Raw genomic sequence first — 23,742 nt, 5'->3', positions numbered from 1 at the left:
CCTGAAGTTGCCTTGGCAACAATTGGCTGGCACCAGGGACATGGTCAGGAAACAGATACGTCTGCTGGCACCTATATTGTCAGACCCCATCTGCCTTCATTCCCACCCTTGGTGGTTCCTTAGTGTTAGACTACAGTCCACCAGCTGTGGATAGAACAAGATGATAAAGGCTATTTCTATCATGCTGAGGCTGTAAGTGCTTGTTAGTTCGTTCAAAATATTCTTGAATTAGCATATGTCAAGCTGAATAATTGGAAAGATCTTGTAACCTTCTGGCACTGTAAAGTATGGCTAACTCTGGATAAAGAATTAATGAAAGAAAGACAGACATGATATTAGTTCATTGCAAATCAGCCAGGGTACTGTGGGTCAGCAAAAAAGCTCCTTCAATTCAATTCAGGCACATTAGGTTGGACATTAATACATGGCAAGTGGGAACAGCTTGCAAATAGCTTTGCAAATTAAGGAAGCATAATCTTCCTTTCTTGTTAAAAAGCTGGAGTTCATGGATACTAATTCAGGGGTCCTCCTCATTGACTTAAAAGCTCCAATGTACCTGTCAAAAATGATTAGAAAAATAAATTGGATAGGGTGCTTAAAATGATTTTTAATAAATATAGCGGGCAGTGTAAAATATTAATTTTTAATGGTGTTGTTTCTGCCTATCAAGGGCAAAGGAAGAACTGGTCATGTTCCTAAGTCAGGAATAACAGCTGCGAACAAGACACGTTAGTTTGTTTGGGTGAAAATAAAAAACATCAAGATTCAACTCTGCTGACGACCGATGGAACAGTGAGTGATGCAGACCTGCACTGGGGAGAACTGATCAATAAGAATGACATTACATTTGTCAAGATTAGTTCTGTAAGTAGTCCCTTTTCTTTCTCAACACAGCCCAGCAGATGTGACATTGTTTGAAACAATTGCCTGGTACACAGTAGCGCAGCATTGGCACAGAACGTTATATCATGGGAAAAGAGCCAGCGAAGATATCCTCAGTATCAAAATCTGAGTAGCTCTACACTGAAAGAAATAGGGATGCTTCTGGGCCCCCCATTCCATCTCTCTACAAAAATAAAAGCAATTCCTAAAAAGATGTACAATTAGTGCACATGGAATTGGCTGGCATGAATATTAAAATCCAAACCTATTTTCAGAACACATCTCAAATGTTTCCAAACCCGATTTCAAAATGGTCAGCACCTACGGATATAACGAGGCCTGTTCTTTCCGATGTTCATGCAATCAGTCGCATTCGTCTCATTGTATTAATTAAGTTGCAACTCCTGATCAATTTTTGATGACCCCGATCACAGTGTCATTGCTCAGGGCCATTTCAGCACAGCGCACATTAAGGAAAGCTAATCGATGGGATTCAAATATGGGCCGGAATGTTACTGCCGTTCACGTCGGCAGGATTTTCCCATCCCGCCCGGGCGAACGTAGATTTGGCTGGCTGCCAAATTCTCCGACCTCGCTGCAGCAGGACCATGGCATCAACAGGTGGTAAGTTCGCACTCCTGGTATTTTTACAAGGTAGGTAAAGAGTTGGGAGGAAAAAGCATATTTTAGAGAGGAGAGGCAGGTTAGTGATGAGGCATAATAAAAACAAAAAGTGTTGTAAAAATTCATCTGAGGAGATTCTTCATTTTTCCTGTCCTTTTAGTTAAGTGCTGAGGCAATAGCCTGCAAGGGCAGAGGGGTCAAATTTGTTTTCTATTGAGAAGGGGGTGGTGAGAGCACGTTTGAAGGTGATGGGGTCAATGCCATGGACAGATAATGTTAAAATTAGCAGCTAACATAGTGACCAGGAAGGGAAATTTGGTGGCCAGCAATTCAGTGGGACTATAATCAGTGGGGCAAGTGGTCAATAATCCATGAAGAAAGCTTACAAATGTCTATATTGGGCCCCAAACTTTTAGATTTGTCTGGCATTATTACCTCAGAACAACAAGAACTCTGGTCAGTCCCGTTCGAAATGGAGTGGTGCCCCTCAAGCAGTAAGCCCCTGGCGACAGACTAGCGACCTGTTGTTAGCTATGGAAATGTACAAAAGTCTGCCTTAGTGCACCACTAGATGCGGGAAGAGAATTGGAATGTGTCAAAATCACTAAGTGTTGCTGGCAGTAAAAATAATGTCGAATGGAATCATAGAAACTCAACAGTGCATTAAACGCCATTCAGCCCATCGAGTCTGCACTGGCAACAAACCCATCCAGGCCCTATCCCCATATATCTACCTTATTGATCCCTCTAACCTATGCATCGTGGGACACTAAGGGGTGATTTAACTTGGCCAATCAACCTAACCCGCACATCTTCGGACTGTGGGAGGAAACTGGAGCTCCTGGAGGAAACCCACGCAGACACTGGGAGAATGTACAAACTCCACACAGACAGTTACCCAAGTCAGGAATTGCACTCAGGTCCCTGGAGCTCTGAAGCAGCAGTGCTAACCATTGTGCTGCCCCAGGCTTTCATTTCAAAAGAGTTGAAATATAAAGGAATTGAAGTTACAGTATAGTTGAATCAGGTTCTGGTTCAACAACAGCTGAGGTACCATATTCAGTTCTGGATACCATACCTCAAGAAGGATACACTGGCCTTAGAAAAGGTGTAGCAAGTGTTCATCAGAATGATACTGGGGTTAAATTATAAGGAGAGTTTGCCCAGCATAGGCCTGTATTTCTTTGAATGTGGAAGATTAAGGAATGATCTACTTCAAGTATTTAAGATACTTAAAGGATTTGCTAGGGTCAATACAGAGAAGCAATTTCCTCTGTTGGCAAGTCCAGGACAAGGGGCATAATCTTAACGTCTGAGCTAGGCTTTTCAATGGTGATGTCAGGAAGAACAGCTTTACAAAGGGGAGGTAGGAATCCGGAATTTTCACCCTCCTTTGGGGCCAAGTCAATGAAAGTTTTCAACACCGAGATTGATGAATTATTGTTAGGTGAGGATATTATGGAACATGAAACCAAGATAATCTAGTTAAATCATTGAAGAGGTTAAAGTGGCCATAGGGCCTACTCCTGTTAGTCTCTTCCCGTGTTCCAGTGCACTATTGGCCATGTCAAGTCTTCATGTAATAGTTCAACTATTTACTATGCATATTTTAGTGGGACACATAATAACCCTGCAACTCATAACTAAAGACTGTGTTAAAGTGACACATTCAAAGCAATTCACCCACAAGGCGATTGAAGCCAGGTTTTCCAATCCCATCACAGTTCGTGGGGGTTTTGTATGGCTTCCCACCCCGCACCGTGGAGGAGTTGACTTTGGCGAGACTGGAAAATCCCGCTGGGAGGTACCCTGTAATACACCCTAATTGCATGATGATTCCTCATTTACTGACACGCACAGAATCCTACAGCGCAGAAGGAAGTCATTTGGCCCATCGAGTCTGCCCCAACCAGAATCCCACCCAGGCCCTATCCCCATAACCCCATGCATTTACCCAACTAGTCCCCTAACACTAAGAGGCAATTTAACAGGATCATTCCACCTAACTCAGACATCTTTGGACTATGGGAGGAAACCGGAGCACCCAAAAAAAACCCACTGAGACACTAGGAGACAGTGACCCAAGCCAGGGATCGATCCCAGATCTCTGGCACTGTGAAGCAGCAGTGCTAACCACCGTGCCACCGTGCCACCCTATAATGGCCTTCAGATTGGTTTCATATATGTCAAAACTTCTTGGGGATAATTTTGATTTTATAGTGTCACAGAATGTGTGATAGAAAATCAAAAGCTTGTTTTATCACTCTCTAAATGTATATTTCCATTGACTTGGGATTATACAAAATGGCTACTTAGCTCTTTGAATAGTGATTAGTTGCTGCGCAACACTAAAATCCTTTCCTCCATTTTAATACTTATTTCTCCTGCAGCAAAACATGAGGCTTCTATGATTTTTTCCCACTATAACATTGGTGATACCTTTTTTTCCCCTTTCCTTTCAGAAGTTGTTGCAATTACTCTGAAGGTGGTGCTGCTACACTGACCTTAGATGCGTAAGAAACTTGAAAATATTTGTGTGTGGGGAGTGTGTCTTGGGACTCAGTCCTTCCAGTGGATAGAATCGTAGCATTATTACACAATGCTGTTTTAACAAGCTCATTACGTTGGCTTGTAGGAAAACAAGGTTGTTACCATATGCCTGACAAACATTTTTAAAATCTGTGTAAAGATTCGCACTTACTTTCCCCTCCGGGTGAAGTAATTAAGCTTTTTATTTTCAGCATTGCGTCCGTGTCATTGGCACGCTGCTGGTGTTATTTATTGCTGGGTCCTACATATCATTGCCTTCGTGACATCCTTGTCATGGTGGGACAATATAACATCCTTCCTCTATTTCATTTCCTACAATAGCTGCTTAATGAGCTTGCCATCAAAGCAGGGTTCACTTATGTGACCAGCCTTCTTTATTAGCATGGTGATGCATTCTAAATCGCTCTGCCTTCCGCTGCCTTTGAATCTGCCTCCTTTATATTGCCACTTTAAAAATAATCTTTAGGCGAGATTTGCCCCTCAGAAGCACTGTAAGATAATTTGAGTGCAAGTTGGAAGCTTTCACACAGCTCAAGATTCCACACTCCAACTATAGGCCATCTAAGGGCCTACTGTATCCTAGGCCTTTTAGGCCTACAGTAGCCCTCCAATGTTCAGTGTCCACACGACTGTTCCCAATGGAAGGCCTTAGAATCCATGGCATGTAAATTAATCCCAAGAGCATTAAATGGGGTGCAGAGAGATGATTCAGGATTCATTTCTGGGAGACCCAGGGAAATCAGAACTTCTAGTGACTTGTTTAAGATTTAAATTATAGTCCACCAAGTATGAAACTAAACTTGAAAATTAGCACTGAGGGTGGGATTTTATGGCCTCACTCGTCCCAAAACCATAAAATCCCACCTGAAGTCAATGGACCTTCCCGTTCTCTGCCCCTCGCCTGCTCCGATTCCTGTGGTGAGCTGGACGATAACATTCTGACTTTAGAATCTGACAAAACCACCAGCACTGAGTCCAAATGCATATTTGAAATGTTGCTCCCATAGAATCATAGATTGGTTAGAGTATAGCAGAAGGCCATTTGACCCATCATGTCCCTGACAGCTCTCTGTAAGGCCAAGTTAGCTGGTCACATTCTCTCACTCTTTCTTCATAGCCACACAAACTATTTCTCTTCAGGTAGCCATCCAATATCCTTTTGAAAGCCACAATCGCATCTGCTTCCCCTGTACTCTCAGGCAGTATATCTTGATCCTAATCACATGCTGTGATATAAAGAGTTAGCAGATGAGATATGCCGGTCTAGGACATGGATAAAGATGTACCACTGATAGCCATGTATTTGACTCTCTCGGCAGAGGTTGCAGCCATCCTTAGGAGCAATGTGCCTATTCTGTAATACAAAGCAGATACGAGATACTATATTCTGTAAATGTGAGGTCATCCATTTTGGTAGGAACAACAGCAAAATGGACTATTATTTAAATGGTAAAAAATTGAAAGCTGCTGCTGTGCAGAGGGACCTGGGTGTCCTTGTGCATGAATCGCAATAAGTTGGTTTGCAGGTGCAGCAGGTAATTTGGAAGACAAATGGAATTTTGTCCTCTATTGCTGGAGGAATGAAATTTGAAAGCAGGGATGTTGTGTTGCAGCTGTATAAGGTGCTGGTGAGGCCACACCTGGAGTAGTGTGTACAATTTTAGTCTCCTTCCTTGAGAAAGGATAAACTGGCACTGGAGGGGGTGCGGAGATTCACTAGGTTGATTCCAGAGTTGAGAGGGTTGGCTTACGAGGAGAGATTGAGTAGACTGGGACTATTCTCATTGGAATATTCCCTCAATCTGGATGGCCATAAAACGTTAGACAGGGGTCGTGGGTGGAGAGGGGGACTGGTGGTGTTGAGATGGCGGCGCGGGCTCGTTGGGCCGAAGGGCCTGTTTCCCGGGCTGATTTTGTTCTTTGTTCTTTGAATTTAGAAGAACACGGGGGGATCTTATAGAAACATATAAATAATCTCCAGATATTAAATAATGTATTATTTTCCTTTGTAAATATGACAGGCTGAATTGTTGTACTGTATATTTCTTTCTAAGTATATAGTGTTAGAACATTACAGCGCAGTACAGGCCCTTCGGCCCTCAATGTTGTGCCAACCTGTGAAAACCAATCTAAAGCTCATCTAACCTACACTATTCCAATATCATTCATATGTTTATCCAATGACCATTTAAGTGTCTTTAATGTGTGTTCAATTAAAAGCGTGAAAGTATGGGGCAACACATCTTATTCCATTTTGGCAGCATTAAGCACTCCTGGTTAGGTTATTGAGACAATCTATGCAGAGCACTGTCACTTTGCTATTCCCCAACAACACCACCTTCACCCATAACTGCTGAAAATATTTGTTGAGGGTAGCGTTTTTTCCTGATAGTCTCAGTGGGCTCACTAGTTGAGCCTATTGGCTCCAAATGCAGGGGAGAAACACACAGCCATGGGTGGAGCAGTCTGTAGTCTGCAGAAATCTTCCAACAAACTGGCCTATACTGTCATTTTCAGCAATCGCTCTGTGGGCCACGTAGAGGGGCTTTGAACCACAGTGTGGCCTGCGGACTGGGGGCTTGGCCAAGTCTGTTCAAAAGGAACTTGCTATTCAACGAGTTCAGCACTTCTAAAGTTTATTGATGAGTGTCACAAGTAGGCTTACATTAACTATTACTATGAAAATCCCCTAGCTGCCACACTCCGGCACCTGTTCGGGTACACTGAGGGAGAATTTAGCCAACGCATCTACCTGACACAATGCAAGAGGCAGCCTCAGACTGAATCTCAATTGATGAATGTTCATCCCTGCTCCACCGCAGGTTCTGCAACTGTACAATCCCGTGGTGCATGGAAACCAATTTACGGTTCATTACAGCACAAATTAGAAAGGCTATATTCAAATCATGCAGGGCTTTGGCAGCTAAGGTCCATGTGCGGTTTCTCTCCACGTTTTGTTTGTCTTCTGATCAGTGCAGAAGCAATTCCAAACAGTGTGTTTGCGAAGGTTATGTAAAAGATAAAGAGCTGGGATTTATTTATAATGATTCAGTCACTGTTGGGAAAGAGCTGAACAAATGGCACTTCAAATTAAGTTGCTGTAAATGATCAGAATATACTTTCTCATATTAGATCAGAGACTGCTGGCTGGAACACGCACCTAGTTTGCATAGACTGCAGGCCTGAAACTCCTCCAGTTAATTACTGATCAGCGATGACAGCGATTACTGTACCACAGCCATCAGAGAATTTAGCGCTTCATTGGTCCTCTTTCTTATTTCCTTCAAATTTGTCTCTCATTCGGCCAAATTAAAAACCATGCGAACCACACACCAGCCCGCTTTTCGTGGGCTGCGTTAACACCCCGGACTGAATTAAAATGAGGAAGGAGCGATAGCTTTTGATTCTCCCAGCGGAGGGCCCTTCACTTATGTGTTGAGTTGCAGCTGCTCCAGAGCACCTCAGCAGGAAGCAAAATATTGTTATTTGAATTATGTCTAATCAGGAACAGCAGCTATAGCACCACGCCTGTGCCTGGTCATTTACATGCAGCCTTACTCATCTGTTCCCAGTTTGCGTGTCTGCTGTGCACGGTCTTTTAATTAGCGCTTTTACCGTCTTGGCTTCACAGGAGCAGACCAGTAACGAACCTTGACTCAAATGTACCAAACATATCGAAGGGGTGCATTGAAAAGGCGTCAAATTCCAGTCAGATGCAGCAGAGCTCTTCCAAACTCATTACAAATTAAATGACCAATTTCCCCCATAAACTCATCACCCCCCCCCCCCACTTTCTCTTCACCAAAGGGTACCAAGCTGTCTTTCTTTGGCAGCACGGTGGCACAGTGGTTAGCACTGCTGCTTCATTGCGCCAGTGACCTGGATTCAATTCTGGCTTTGGGAGATTGTCTATGTGGAGTTTGCACGTTCTCCCCGTGTGTGTATGTGTGTGTTTCCTCCGGGTGCTCCAGTTTCCTCCCACACTCCAAAGATGTAGCAGGCTAGGGGGATTGGCCATGGCGAATTGCCCCTCAGAGGCCGGGGGATTAGCAGGGTAAATACATGGGATACAGGGAAAGGGTCTGGGTAGATTTGTTGTTAGTGCAGACTCGATGGGTCAAATGCGCTGTAGGGATTCTATGATACAATAACAAAGCAACAGCGACACATCAAATGTTGGCCAATTGCGAGCATATTCATTCCTTTTACTCAGAACTGTCATCTGTGTTACATTGGGGGTGAAGAGGGGTGTATTAACACAAATCTTTGCCAATAATTGATTAAATTGTGAATAAACCTTGGTTTTACCAATAGGGAAATGGAATAGAAAAGCAGGGAAGTGACGTGAAACCCTTCCTTGAAAGCTGCCTTGGCTTCAGTTGGATAAGGCTGGTGCCAGGAGAGAGAGACTTCAGTTCAGGGCTCAGGGGATTTTGGTGGCGGGAAGGGGAGGTTGGGTGTGCAAAATGCTGAGCTCCTTCTCTATGGCGTTCTGGGCTCTAGGCTACTATTACACTGGATGGTCAATGCTAAACTAATGCATATAAATGTTATCACCCTCTGTAAAGGAGTAGTAAATACAATTTTAATACTCGCCATATTGAATTTAATTTGGAATGCTTCAAGAAATAAATTGGTAATAGCTTTGACCACAAAAGGTCATATGGTGACCCTGCAGCGTAACTCCTAAAGTCTCTGGTGTCAGGCTTGGGGAATACCCCAAAGATGCACTGGGAAATCCCTTGCTGAAATTCTCAGGTAAGGGTTTGCATGGCAATCATCCAGAAGTGGAAAATTTCATTGGGCAATGGCACTGCAATGTGAGCCAATCCCACCCCTCCCCACTTCGATTTTCCCAAAGCCCCCACCCAGCAGGCCCAACCCTGCCCCCTCTTGACCTGTCTGGAAACCCACCCTCTGAGCCCATTCTCCCCACAAACCTCTCTACCCGCACAGGTCTGACCCTCACTGCCTCTCCCTCCTGACTCCACTAATCTGACTTCCCCTACTCAGCTGAGGTCCTCAAAACTCTGATCTCCCGCTACCATCTCCCAATATCCCAACACCCCCACCCCACTGACCAACACTCCTGAAGGTCCCACTGTCTCTTTGTCAAAAGGGCCTTTCCTGGGGTCTCTGGCCTGTGTTAGAAGATGAATTGAGACAGGTACAGAGATAGGTCAGTGGGCACACAGTGGCAATCCAATGATGATTGGCACTACAAAAAGGTTACTGCTCAATATTTTCTAATTATTCAAAGTCAGAAATGTTAATTTGGAAATGTAATGATATTTATGTGGCAATTATGCCAATGCCACTCTGCAGTTGAGATTATAGGCAGTGGGAGGGAGTACAGTGATCAGGGCTGGCGTCGGTTGGGGCAGGAGTCAGCCAATAGGGGAGTCAGGGCTGCAGGGGGGGTGGTCAGGATTTTGGTTGAGGGTTCGGGACTGTCGGGGTGGGAGGGGGGCTGGTCGAGACTGTTGATGAGGAGGGGTGGAAGTGATCAGGGGATTGGGTTTGGGGAAGATCGAGATGGGCTGGGGGGGGTCATGCACGGGTCGGAGCTGGTCAGGAGATGTCCAGAAGGACAATGATAAGTGAGTGGGGGGGATCAGAGGGCCAGTAATACGGGGATCGCGGGGCTGCCCCGTGATTGGAAGGCTGCAGTGCCGAGCTACTGCACATGCGCCAACCTCGGCACCAACAGATCAGCACACATGCAGTGGCCCACTCAGCACTGTGCTGCCGGCTTCTCCAGCGGGAATAGATCCCACCCCTGGATTTTCAGCAAGAATCTCACTAGGGCTTTCTGTGATGCACAGATTGTGGGAAATTCATTTTGAAAATCACGCTGGAAAAGGCAGGAGATTTACTCCAATTTTTACGCAATTCAGCACTTGGAATTTTTTGGGCCAATTCCACCTATTATGTACTCTTTTTGGTAAAATGCAGAATTAGTCATCACCCCTCACTCCCATCAAAAACATCTTCAGATGTTTTTCTCCAAATAAGGTCGGACTGATGATGCAGAATAAGACTGCCATCTGTTCAGTTCACATATTGATACACAGGTTCCAGCAATCCTGGGAATAAGTTTAGCGAAGGTTGACACCAAGATGGTAATAACTTGAGTTGACGGGTGCCTCTCTTGCATATACAGCTAGCATACAATTCCTCACCCCCTGGCAAAAAGCAAAAATCGGCAGTCACAAAGCTTGTGTTTTGGGTTGGGATAATGTGACTTGCTGTCTCCAATATAGAGGAAAAACCACAAGTGAATCAAAGATAATGCAATACTTGATTAGATTTCATGCTGTGCATGACTACCTTGCGTTGTTGGCATTGTTAGCCAGCTGTCCAGCCAACTGAGCTAAACTGACCCCCACCGGCTGAGGTCACTTATGAAGGCCTGGCTTTTTAAACTTGCTCCTTGCCTGAGGTGTGGTGATCCTCCCCACCAGTCAGTCTATAGGCATCTGGGATTTTATCACTTTGCTCACCACGGAATAGGCTCAGGCAAGGGTCCGACAACGGAAATCTCTGTTGACCTTGGGCAATAATCTTGCTCGCCTGAGCAAGATTGTAAAACTCTGTCCAATAGCTTATTTACCTTACGATGTGTTGCAAAGCTATGATACACATTTTAACAGAAGAAACATTGTTTCTTCTAAATGTTAATGACCAGAATTGGTCATTAACATTTAGACATTAAGGTGAGATAATGGTGCCGATTTTACCAAAGATTCGCGCCCATTTTCGGGTGCAAATTCGCGGTAAATTTGTGCTGTAAGGATTTGCAAGTTGATACTCAACCTTTTTGGCCACAGTATGAATGAAATTGTTCACCAAGTCCTGGGGGCAAGACTTGAACCTAGAGATTCCTGTTCAGAGGTAGGGATGCTGTCCACTGCATGTGTGACGCTATTGCCAAGATCAAATAAGATGAGATTAAAAAGGTGGTGCCAGGGATCCAATTTCAGGGGTGACATGGTGGTCCAGTGGTTAACACTGCTGCGTCACAGCGCCAGTGTCCCGGGTTCGATTCTGGCCATGGATCATTGTCTGTGTGGAGTTTGTACATTTTCCCTGTGTCTATGTGGGTTTCCTCTGAGTTCTCCAGTTTCCTCCCATAGTCCAAAGATGTGCACATTAATTTGATTGGCCACGCTAAATTGCCCTTTAGTATCAGGGGGATTAGGAGGGCAAATATGTGGGATTACAGGGATAGGGCCTGGGTGGGATTGTTGTCAGTACAGGCTCAGTGGGCTGAATGGCCTCCTTCTGTACTGTAAGATTCTATGATATCTAGCAGCTCAAAACTAGGCATCCCTGAGGCATTGTTGTCCATCATCAGCAACAGAGTTGAATTCAACCACAGTTTGTAACCTCATAGTCAGGCATATCCCTCACTTAGTTCTGCAATGATGGTTTACTCTGCACCTGCCTGGATGAGTGCAACTCTAACAACACTCAAGAAGCTCAAGAACTTTGCAGGACAGTGAGGCCCAGTTAATCAACATTTCATCCCCCATCTTCAAGATTAAAGCCCTCCACCACCAGTGCAGAGTGGCAGCGATATGCACCAAATACAAGCTGCAATGCAATCTCCTACGGCAGCATCTTCCAAACCCATTACCTCTACCACCCAGACTATCAAGAGTAGCAGATACATGGGAATTACACCACCTTCAGACTCTGTGCCAAACCATACACCATCCTGATTTGGAACACTTTCAACTGTTCCTTAACTGCTTTTGAGACAAAATCGCTAAACTCCCTTCCTAACAGAACTGTGGGAGTACCTAAGCCATTCAAGAAAGTGGCACCCCACCACCTTCTCAAGGGCAGCGAGGGATGGTACTTACCTTGCCAATGGCACACGCATCCTATGAAAGAATATAAAAGATGTAATTCAGTGCATTAACTTGCTTTTGACGTGAAAGCTTACTTATCTATTTGTATGCATACTTAAATGTGCATGTGAAAAGTGATTGGCTTGGTTGAAAAAACATGAGTTACAAAGCAAACAATTTAATGTTTTCAGACAAACCAATGCTGGATTTAGCCTTGTTTGGAAAAGCAGCATCTAAATATTTCATGTCTTTGTATGAAATGTTTCTACCAGCTAGTGTAATGAGAACATCAGCACATTCAATTTCAATGACCAAGAATTTAATCATCTGATTTTTAAGGTGAAAGCATTTTCTGCCATCAGCTCTTATTCTGATTTATCTGTAGAGATGTTTTTCTCCCCCGTTCACACAAGAAGGTTAATGGTGACACTAAGTAATGACATTTAATTGAGAGTTGTATTTAAACATTGGAGCAGGAGGAGGCCATTCAGCCCTTTGATCTGTTCCACCATTCATTATGATGATGGCTCATCATCCAACTCAATAGCCTGATCCTGCCTTTGTCCTATACCCTTTGGTCCCTTTGCCCCAGAAAGAAAAGGAGAAAAATTGACTGACCGTGTTCTATAAAAAGATGGACTGACTGGTGGCAATTTTCAGGTTCCAAACTGTCCACCCCCCACCCCTCCCACCCCTCCACCACCACCACCAATGTTAAGGCAGCTCACCATTTGTCACTGGTGGGATCTTCTAGTTGCAGTAATGTATATGCTGTTTTGTGTGGCTCATCTGTCCCGCCACCAGGGAAACCACTGAGAAGGATCATCTTGGCGGCACTGGAAGATCCCACTGGCAAGAAGGGCTGGAAAATTTCACCCAAGGACTTGGCGTTTGTACCTCCAGCAATGACAAAACACGAGATAGCCACCCACACAAACCACAATGACCATTTGTTCCCATGGCAGTGTATTGACATTCTTCCCAAGGACAATCTAACAATGGAACAAGATGACAAAGGAAATAGTTATAGCCCCATCACTTGAAATTATCAAGACCCATCCCTAGGTTATTTCCAATGATAAGTTTTTCATTATCAGGACTACCATTTCAGCAGCTCATGCCTGGATTAAATAACAGTACCCATATAAATGCTGGTGGACTACAGATGTTAGTCTGTAATGTTGGCACTGCCACAGCAGAAAAAACAGAAAATAATATAGATCGTAAAGAGTTGAGTTCCCTGGCACTCTACAAATTATAGTTTGCCAACCAGAAAATGACCCATTAATCTCAATGTAGCTAGCTCAAGTGAGTGGACAAAGGTATGGCTAATGGATTATAATTGACAGCAAAAACTAGCTACATGGTGCATGCACGCTGGGAAGTCAGAGGGACATTTTGTTTGAAATGTACGTGCTCATCAATCTTTCAACATTCCAAAGTGGGTTCTCTGTTGGTAAGATAAAGCCACAAGCAGCAGCAGAGAATGCCAGCTCAGGAAGATGTTATCGGAGCTGTAGGTAACTATGAGGAAGCCACACTAGAAATCCTGTGCCTTAAGGCTATAGAGGCATTGGGAAGCCAAGGTCTTGTCAAACCGAAGGCTGGCTAGTCCTAACCTTTTTTTGGTTCTTTCTCCCTTACTCACACTCTGTCCTTCATGCAGACTTACAAACACAACTCCATGACACCCACTATATTTACTTTCAAAGCAATATTTGTGGATGCCCCATGCAAATGTGATTTTAAGACATGCTCGAATAATTTCTTCTTCAATAAACAGCCACGTGCCCCAATACAACGTAAGAAGCCAGCAACCGGGTAGCATTCATTCTATCTCTCATAGCACCAGCAAAGAGAGATGCGCCCTGAGAGACTCAGTCAGGTTGAAAAATGGAAATTGAGTCATTAATAGGACCCACATGCCCAGCAACATGCGCGAGTGGCAGTGGTGGAGTAGGGACATGCTGATCAAAAGGACAACCTTTATCCATCCTCTGCTGTAGACAACTGGGCCAGCTGAGATTCCAGTCTCACTGGGCCAGCATATAAATAACTGTTATCCATGAGCCAGATGACTGCACTCATCCCAAACTGTGCAGGGATGGGTTGGTAAGTTTGCCAATGACACAAAGGTTGGAGGTGTTCTGGATAGTTTGGAGGGATTTCAGAAGTTGCAACGAGACATAGATAGGATGCAAGACTAGGCAGAGAAGTGGCAGATGGATTTCAACCCAGATAAGTGTGTGGTGATTCATTTTGGCAGGTCAAATAGGATGATGGAATATAATGTTAAGAGTAAGACTCTTAGCAGTGTGGAAGGTCAGAAGGACACTCAAAGCCACTTTACAGGTGGAGGATGTGGTTAAGAAGGCGTAGGGTGTATTGGCCTTCATCAATCGAGGAATTGAGTTTAGGAGTCAGGAGATAATGCTTTATAAGACTCTGGTCAGATCGTACTTGGGGCACTGTGCTCAGTTCTGGTCGCCTCATTACAGGAAGGATGTGGAAGCCATAGAAAGGGTGCAGAGGAGATTTACAAGGATGTTGCCTGGATTGGGTGGCATGCCTTACGAGGATAGGTTGAGAGAGCTTGATCTTTTCTCCTTAGAGAGACAAAGGATGAGAGGTGACCTGATAGAGGTGTATAAGATGTTGAGAGATATTGATCGAGTGGATTCTCAGAGGCTTTTTCCCAGGGCTGTAATGGCTGCCACAAGAGGACACAGGTTTAAGGTGCTGGGGAGTAGGTACAGAGGAGTTGTCAGGGGTAAGTTTTTCACAGAGAGTGGTGGAATCGGCTGCCGGCAGTGGTGGTAGAGGCAGATTTGATAGGGTCTTTTAAGAGACTTTTGGATAAGTACATGGGACTTAGTAAGATAGAGGGTTATAGGTAAGCCTAGTAGGTAGGGACATGTTCGGCGCAACTTGTGGGCCAAAGGGCCTGTTTGTGCTGTAGTTTTTCTACATTCTATGTTCTATGTGCATAGCACATTGGAAGTTCTTGTGATGAAGTCATCCACTGTCTGCCCATATCCGCAGGCTGACTGATCTGGACTGTGATCCACCATGAAACATTTGTAAATTATACGGATTTTGTCAAAGAACTATCCAGTGGCAGAGCTCAACACACAGCGGCAGGGCTTACTTGTTGGTATGGAGGTCTCAAGCTTTGAGGGTAAATGTTGTGATTTAGTATTACTGGCATAGAACTTCCTCCATGGCGAGAAAATCAACTCAGCTGCAGGGCAGGGGTGCTGACTTCAATAACCAAAATCTAGATATCCAACGTGCAAAACTGAAAGCACTGCATTGTAAAATCCATCCCTAAATAATTCATCTCGCAGCAATAAAACTTTCAGCAGTACAGCTGAAAGCACTCATCTTCTAAAAGCTCAGACTAAGCCATTCTTGTCATCTTCCATTTCGTGTTCACAGGCTGAGTGTGTATCATCTTGCTGACAAGAGCTTTAAGAATCACCCTCAACTCCATTCTAACATCTGGTGATCACCAAACACAATGGGGGTAAACTTGGATAAGACCCCCTAAGACCCACATCTGTTCATTGTGCTGCAGACAGTGTGTTAAATTTGTACTTCCTGCTGTGAGGAGCGTATTACCTGCGCTGTTACTGATATTGAAGCATTAATAGGAGGGTCCAAATAGCGAGTGTCTGCTGCCATGTTAAGCAGCCGCCAACTCCTAAAAGGGAGGTGCATTGTGGCTGTAAGAAGAAGTGGCAGGAGGCATTTGTGAATATGTGCTTGAAAACATTAAAGAATGGCTGAAGATATGAGGCAGTGTGAACCAAGTGTTTCCAACAGTCAACTGGAGGCTTTCTTTGGAAAAGATCTGGACAATATCAAGGTTTGGGCTGACAAGTGGCAAGTAATATTTATGCCACGCAAATGCCAGGCAATGACCATCACCAATAAGAGACACTCTAACTACTGCCCCTTGATATTCGGTAGTGTTACCATCACTGAATCCCCCATGTCAACATCTTTGGGCTACCATTGATCAGAAATTCAACTGGACTCACCACACAAACACAGTGGCTACAAGAGCAGGTCAGAGAGAGGCTAGGAATACTGTGGCGAGGAACTCACCTCCTGACTCCCCAAAGCCTGTTCATCATCTGCAAGTCTGAAATCAGGAGTGCGATGGAACACTGCTGACTTGTTTGGATGGGTGCAGCTCCAACAACACCCAAGAAGCTTAATGTCATCCAGGACAAAGTAGCCTGTTTGATTGGCACCACATCTACAAACATCCATTCCATCCACTATTGACACTCAGCAACAGTACTGTGTACTATCTTCAAGGTGCACTGAAAAAATTCATCAGAGATCCTTAAACAGCACCCTCCAAACCCATGACCACTTCCATCCAGAAGGTCAAGAGCAGTGGGTACATGGGAAGACCACCATCCTCAGGCTCCCCTCCAAGCCACTCACTATCCTGACTTGGAAATATACATCCTTCGCAGTCACTGGGTCAAAATCCTAATGGCATTGTAGGTCAACCAACACCAAGTAGATTACAACATTTCAAGAAGGCAGCTCATCACCACCTTCTCAAGGGTGGGCTAAAAATACTGGCCAGCCACGCCACCCATGTCTCATGAATGAAGTAAAAAGGTGGAATAGAGAAGAGGTGTTCTGTATCCACAGGGTGGAGCCCTCAGAAGAATGTTGGGATGCGTTGGGAAGGAGTGTGCTTCTGGTAAGTGCCAGAGCTATTCTTCCTAAAAACATGCAGGAAGACAAAGAACAACGCAGCACGGGAAACAGGCCCTTCGGCCCAACGAGCCCGCACTGCCATTTTAACGTTATGAGTCCCCCCTCCACCCATACCCTTGTCTATGCTTATGGCATTCCACATTGAGGGAAGACTAATTTAGGGAATTAAGACGTTCAATGATTTGATAAGTTGTCAAGGTCAATGAATGTATCTTTTATTGGCATACCCTCACTGGTAGAAGACAACATGTTTAAACCCCGTGGTAATGCTGAGAATTATGGGATGAGTTTTGACTCGCAGTGCTGCTGAAATGACTGATGATGAGGATATTGTCATAGCTAATCCTCTTCCTCTCATCCCACTTCACCCACATCCCTCAATCTCTTCTGATTCAGAAGTTGCAGATGGCATTGGCATGGACAGTTTAGTTTCTCCTGTAAAAATATCACAACCCAATCCTTGTCCTTTTCCATTTCTGATCCAGAGTCAATGGAGTGGAAGGAAGTCAGCAAAGATGAAGAGACATCATTACTCAGTTGCCCACTCACAGACACCAGCTCAGATTCTGAACCTGGATGTATTTTAGGGAATAATGAAAGGGACAAAACCTGCATGTGGTAAGACCCAAAGAATGGAGAAGCCTGGATGGAGGTAAAGCAGAATGCTGGCGCCAGCTTGTTGTAGAGCAAGGGCAGACACTAGTTTTACTACTTGTTTTAAGCAAAACCAGTGGTCGTGAGTTCAATTCTCGTTTGAGACTCAGGCTAAAATATTTTTTAGTGCCGGCACAGTGGTTAACACTGCTGCCTCACAGCACCAGGAACCCGGGTCCGATTCCTGGCTCGGGTCACTGTCTGTGTTGAGTTTGCACATTCTCCCTGTGTCTGCATGGGTTTCCTCTGGGTGCTCCAGTTTCCTCCCACAGTTTGAAAGATGTGCTGGTTGGATGGATTGGCCATGCTAAATTCTCCCTCAGTGTACCTGAATAGGCTCCAGCGTGTGGTGACGAGGGGATGTTCACAGTAACTTCATTACAGTGTTAATGTAAGCCTATTTGTTACACAAATAAAGATTAAAGCAGACCCAGATGAGGACCTTGTTGAATGAGACTATTGTAGAAGGCTGATAAATGCATGCAAACAGTTGCTTTTTGCACCAAACTGCACTCAGAGCAAAGGATCATGGATTATTCCATCTCAGAATGGCACTGAGCTTCATGAAGAACTTGGATCTACCCCACCACTGTGCCACTGTTTTGCCCATTTTGACATGACTGCAGAATGCTTGATGCTAACATTGAATATCGTCACTGGGAAAATATTCAGCAAGGTTGTGGTTGTGGAGGGTCAGTCATCTCAGCTCCATGACATGTCTGCAGGAATCCCTTAGAGGAGTGTCCTCAGCCCAACAATCTTAAGCTGCTTCATCAGTGGCTTGCCTTCCACCATGAGGTAAGAAGTGGAGATGTTTGCCAAAGATTGCACAATGTTCAGCACCATCCGTGACTCCTCAGACACTGAAACAGCCCATGTTCAAACACAACAAGATTTGGACAGTATCCAGGCTTGGGCTGACTGGTGGCAAATAACATTCGCGCCATACAAATGCCAGGCAATGACCGTCTAAGGGACACTCTAACTACAGCCCCTTAACATTCAATGGTGTAACCATCACTGAATCCCCCACTATCAACATCCTTGGGGTTACCATTGACCAGAAACCCAACTGCATTCACCATATAAACACAATGGCTACAAGGCAAAAAACTGTAGCAGGCGACGGTGCAGAGGGACCTCGGGGTCCTTGTGCATGAGTCGCAAAAACCCAGCTTGCAGGTGGTCAGGAAGGCAAATGGGATGCTGGCCTTCATAGCGAGGGGGATTGAATATAAAAGTAGGGAGGTCTTGCTGCAGCTGTATAGGGCACTGGTGAGGCCGCAGCTGGAGTACTGTGTGCAGCTTTGGGCGCCGCACCTGCGCAAAGATATTTTGGCCTTGGAGGGAGTGCAGAGGAGGTTTACTAGGCTGATACCGGAGTTGAGGGGGTTGAGCTATGAGGAGAGGCTGAATAAACTGGGCTTGTACTCGTTAGAGTTTAGAAGAATGAGGGGAGATCTCATTGAGACATATAAGATGATGAATGGGATGGATAGGATAGAGGTGGAGAGACTCTTCCCGCTCAAAAAAGACAGTAGGACTAGGGGGCACAGCCTCAAGATAAAAGGGGGACGGTTTAGAACAGAGTTGAGGAGGAACTTCTTCACTCAAAGGGTGGTGAATCTCTGGAATTCTCTGCCCGTTGAAGTGGTGGAGGCTGCCTCGCTAAATATTTTTAAGACGCGGGTTGATGGGTTTTTGATAAGCGAGGGGATTAAGGGTTATGGGGAGAGGGCGGGAAAGTGGAACTGAGCCACGACAGATCAGCCATGATCTTATTGAATGGCGGGGCAGGCTCGAAGGGCTAGATGGCCTACTCCTGCTCCTATTCCTTATGTTCTTATGTTCTTATGTAAGAGCAGATAAGAAGGTAGGAATACTGTGGCGAGTAACTCCTGACTCCCCAGAGCCTATCCACCATCTACAAGGCACAAGTCAGGAGTGTGATGGAATATTCCCCACTTGCCCGAATAGGTGCAGCTCCAACAACACTCAAGAAAATTGACACCATCCACATCTACAAACATTCAATCCCTCCACCATCAATGCTCAGTAGCAGCAATATGTACTACCTACAAGGTGCACTGCAGCAACTCACCAAAGATCCTCTGCCAGCACTTTCCAAACCCACAACCACTTCCATCTAGAAGGACAAGGGCAGCAGATAAATGGGAACACTACCGCCTGCAAGTTCCCCTCCAAGTCACTCACCATCCTGACTTGGAAATATGTCACCATTCCTTCACAGTCACTGGGTCAAAATCCTGGAATTCCCTGGAATAGCAGCATTATGGGTCAACCCATAGAACATGGACTGCAGCAATTCAAGAAGGCAGCTCACCACCACCTTCTGAAGGGCAACTAGGGATGGGCAATAAATGCTGGGCAACCAGCGACGCCCATGTCCCATGAATGAATAATAAAAAAAAATCACCTCCCCATATTAGCATTTCTCTGCTTGCTAGGTTTTACTTATAAATTTACTGCTCTGATGCAGAACAAACCCTATTACTGATTTTTTTCAAAGGGTAGAAGAAAAGTGTTGTCAAATATATTACACCTAATTTAGTGAGAGGAAAACTGAATTCCATTTGTGAGGCAGTTAGATGTCACTCTGGGAATAATTTTGTGCCAAATTGAATGACATGCATTATCCTGTATTTGGAAAACTGAATTATGTATATTATGTATGGAATAGCATATTATAGTGATGGGGAAACAGGCAAGGAATACAAATAGCCGTTAGAAGCTAATTAGAATTCTAATTGTAATAACAGTGCTTTGTTTTCCCTTTCTCCTCTCATGAACGGGCTTTAGTAATCCTGAGAACTTGTGTAAATCACACCCAATTAGCAGCTGAACTGAAGTCGCTCAACACAAATCCTAGTTTTTATTCGACTGACAAAGCATATGGATCAAAACTGTACAAAACAAACGTCAAGGAAAGCATTATGTTCAGCAATGGAACATTTCACTTCATAATTTAACAGGTTTTAGCTTGGGACGAGAAAGAATTAAATTCTCAACTGGGAAAGGTGGGAGAAGCCTGCTACCATGGAGACTTTTCAGAAGTGACATTAGAGAATGCTTTTAGACACAGAAGGATGACAAAAGTTTGGAGTTCTCCTCCACAAAGGGCAACTGATGCTTGATCAATGATTTGATTTGATTTCTTAATGTCACATGCATTGGGATACTGTAAAAAGCATTGTTTCTTGTGCGCTACACAGGCAAAACATACTGTTCACAAAGTACATAGCGGAAGAGGAAAGGAGAGGGTGCAGAATGTAATGTTATAGTCAGAGCTAGAGTGCAGAGCAAGATTAGCTTAATATATGGTAAGTCCATTCAAAATGATGGCAGCAGGAAAGCTGTTCCTGAGTAGATTGATACGTGTGCCGGTATTTTACTGCCTTGTCCTCCTGAAGCTCATAGGTTCCTGTCCGAGGCCAATGGAAAGTGCCGTTCTACGAGCCACAACTGCCCTGATTCTGGAATGGGGGAGGCAGTAAAATTCCAGCTATGGTCTCAGGCTTTTGTATCTTTTTCCTGATGGAAAAAGGTTAAAGAGAATATGTCTGGGGTGTGTGAGTTCCTTGATTGTGCTGGCTGAGATTTTCGCTAGCCAAAGGTATATGGGATATGGGACAAGGCTGGGAAAATGGATTTCAGTCACAGATTGGCCATGGCATCACTGAACGGCAGTACAAGCTCGAGGGGCTAAATGGCTTACTCTTGTTTCTATATTCCTAATCCATTCATAAATTGCAACATTCCAGAAGTAATTGGTTCTTAATCGGTAATACCTTCCTGTCAAGGGTTTTCACTAATAGAGATTTCATATGAGCCAATTTATTTTGAAACTGGAGACAGACTGATTATTAATGGTACCACATATACCAAGGAGCAAATAATGGTGCTGTTTTCGTATGTGGAAAGGGGTGTTTCAGAGGATACTACAAATGATTCCAGTTTCTACGATAGACAAATTCAGTGAAGATTTACATAAAAACATACACATCTACAAACATGCAAAAATATGATTAATCAATTTTGCTGGTTGCAGAGATTGTGTGTACAGTTGATGTATTAAAATCTGGGCATGTGTTGCACTCTAACTCTTTCTATTCATTATTTTCCAGCTGGGCACATTTTGTATGCTGGCATTTCATGCCGAAGTCTTGTGGAAGTTCTTGGGATGTGCATCCAAAATATTTAAATGCACATTGACTACAATTTCTCAACTTCCTTCACTAAGATTGTGCTTTTAACCATCAAGAGTGGTTGGGAAGTGTTGTGTTCGCCACAGGCTTGTGATTGTTGTCTTATTTTCATTTCTTTGTAATAAAAGCACGGTTCCTTTACAATCCTCCTAAACTTATTATAGAAAATAAGGAACTTAATTTAGTTGAAACTTAGACTCTGAAAATATACAGATTGGCATCTTGTGAATTGGAGTATTTTGCTGCTGCACTGGATTGGCTCATTTTGTTCTGCACTGGCCTGGGTTTCTGTGTGTCATCCACCTTATTGCTCATCAGCAAGTTCCAGGTTTGCTTGCCTCAATCACAATATTAACCATCTTTACCATCATTCTGACCAGAGGTAAGCTTGGATTGCAATTCAGCAATTACAGTCATGTTTTTTTTCAAGTTGTAAAGCAGTGATCAATTTGTATATTTTGGTGGACTTGGGTATTTGCATTCTGTGGGGTGAGCGTAGGCGGGGTCAGGAGGGCCATGATAGAACATAGAACACTACAGCACAAACAGGCCCTTCGGCCCACAAGTTGTGCCGATCACACCTATACCTACCAAGCCATAGAACTATCTGTAACTCCCAATGCCATTAGATCCCATATACTCATCCAGAAGTCTTTTAAAAGACCCCAGCGTGTTCGCCTCTACCACCACCGACGGTAGCCGATTCCACTCACTCACCACCCTCTGAGTGAAAAACTTTCCCCTAACATCTCCTCTGTACTTGCTTCCCAGCACCTTAAACCTGTGTCCTCTCGTAGCAACCATTTCAGCCCTGGGAAATAGCTTCTGAGAATCCACCCTATCTATTCCTCTCAACATTTCATAAATCTCTATCAGGTCGCCTCTCAACCTTCGTCTCTCCAGGGAGAAGAGACCTAGCTCCTTCAACCTATCTTCATAAGGCATGCCTCCCAATCCAGGCAACATCCTTGTAAATCTCCTCTGCACCCTCTCAATAGCTTCCACACCCCTCTTGTCGTGAGGCGACCAGAACTGCGCACAGTACTCCAAGTGGGATCTGACAAGGGTCTTATAAAGTTGCAAATGTTGATGTTGGGCATGACATCATTGGGGGCAGACCATTATGTCATGGGGTGAGGGGGGGAAATAGAAATGAGCATGTACATGGGGCCCCACAAAGCGTAAGTCTGCCACTGCTTGGTTGTATGAGCATGTGTGACAGATACTCAGATTTGTCTGCAGTGTGTTAGGGGACAGGGGAGGTTTCCTGGATGTGGCAACAGTGGGGTTGGCAGGGAGATTTAGTCTGGAGTATTCCAGGAAATCAAGTTCTGACAGCAATGCCTCAATTTGAAAATTCACATTCCGGTTTTCAAGTTGCTCCCTGGCTTTGTCCCTCTACATCTCTGCAATCCTCTCCCACCCTACACCTCTCTAAGGTCCTGGCATTCCTCAATACATGGCACATCCTTGATTTCCATTTCTCCAACATTGGTGGCTTTGCTTTCAATTTGCCAGGGTGCTAAACTCTGAAATTCCCCCTGTAAATATCCCTGGCTCTCTGCCTCGTGTTATTATCCTTTCAGTCAACTCTTACAACCCATTACTTTCAGACACACGTCTTAATTTTGCTTATGTGGCTCAACCCTGTGAAACACCTGGGGGCATGTAAATGGTAAAGGCGCTCTGTAAATGGAAGCTGTTGTTGTATGTATGTCCCTAACTCTAGGTATAGATGATGAGAATGTTTTACTTGAGAGGCATAACTGAAGCTGTTATGTCTTATGGCATTGGCAAGGGATTCTTGGACCTGGTAAGATAGCAATATTCACGTGAACTAGCAGCAGTAGAGACCTGGAATCTGACAGCATTGGAAGTACGTTTTTGGAAGCATGTTTTTGGAAGCACTGAGTAAGGAATCGCAGAGCTTTGTAGCATAGGGAAGGAGGCACCTGGATTCAGAAGACCTTGGAAATTTGCGCCAGGAGAAACACTAGAAGGACAGAGGATTTGTGGTCTCGGAATGTCAAGGAATGAGGCCAGATGTCTGGTAGCACAGGGAGGTCCCAGGGTCTCTGAGTGTTAAATCCTGTTGTGTTGAGGCATCCCCTTATAACTACTCCACAAGCAAGCACCAAGGAACACAACTCTTTAAGGTCTAGTCACTCCAAACATAGACTGCCAACTCTGGGTAGATCACAACAGCT

This window comes from Carcharhinus amblyrhynchos, chromosome 8 (genome assembly GCF_965287045.1).
Source record: "Carcharhinus amblyrhynchos chromosome 8, sCarAmb.v2.hapA, whole genome shotgun sequence".
Taxonomy (NCBI): domain Eukaryota; kingdom Metazoa; phylum Chordata; class Chondrichthyes; order Carcharhiniformes; family Carcharhinidae; genus Carcharhinus; species Carcharhinus amblyrhynchos.
Note: the sequence above shows the minus strand (reverse complement) of the source record.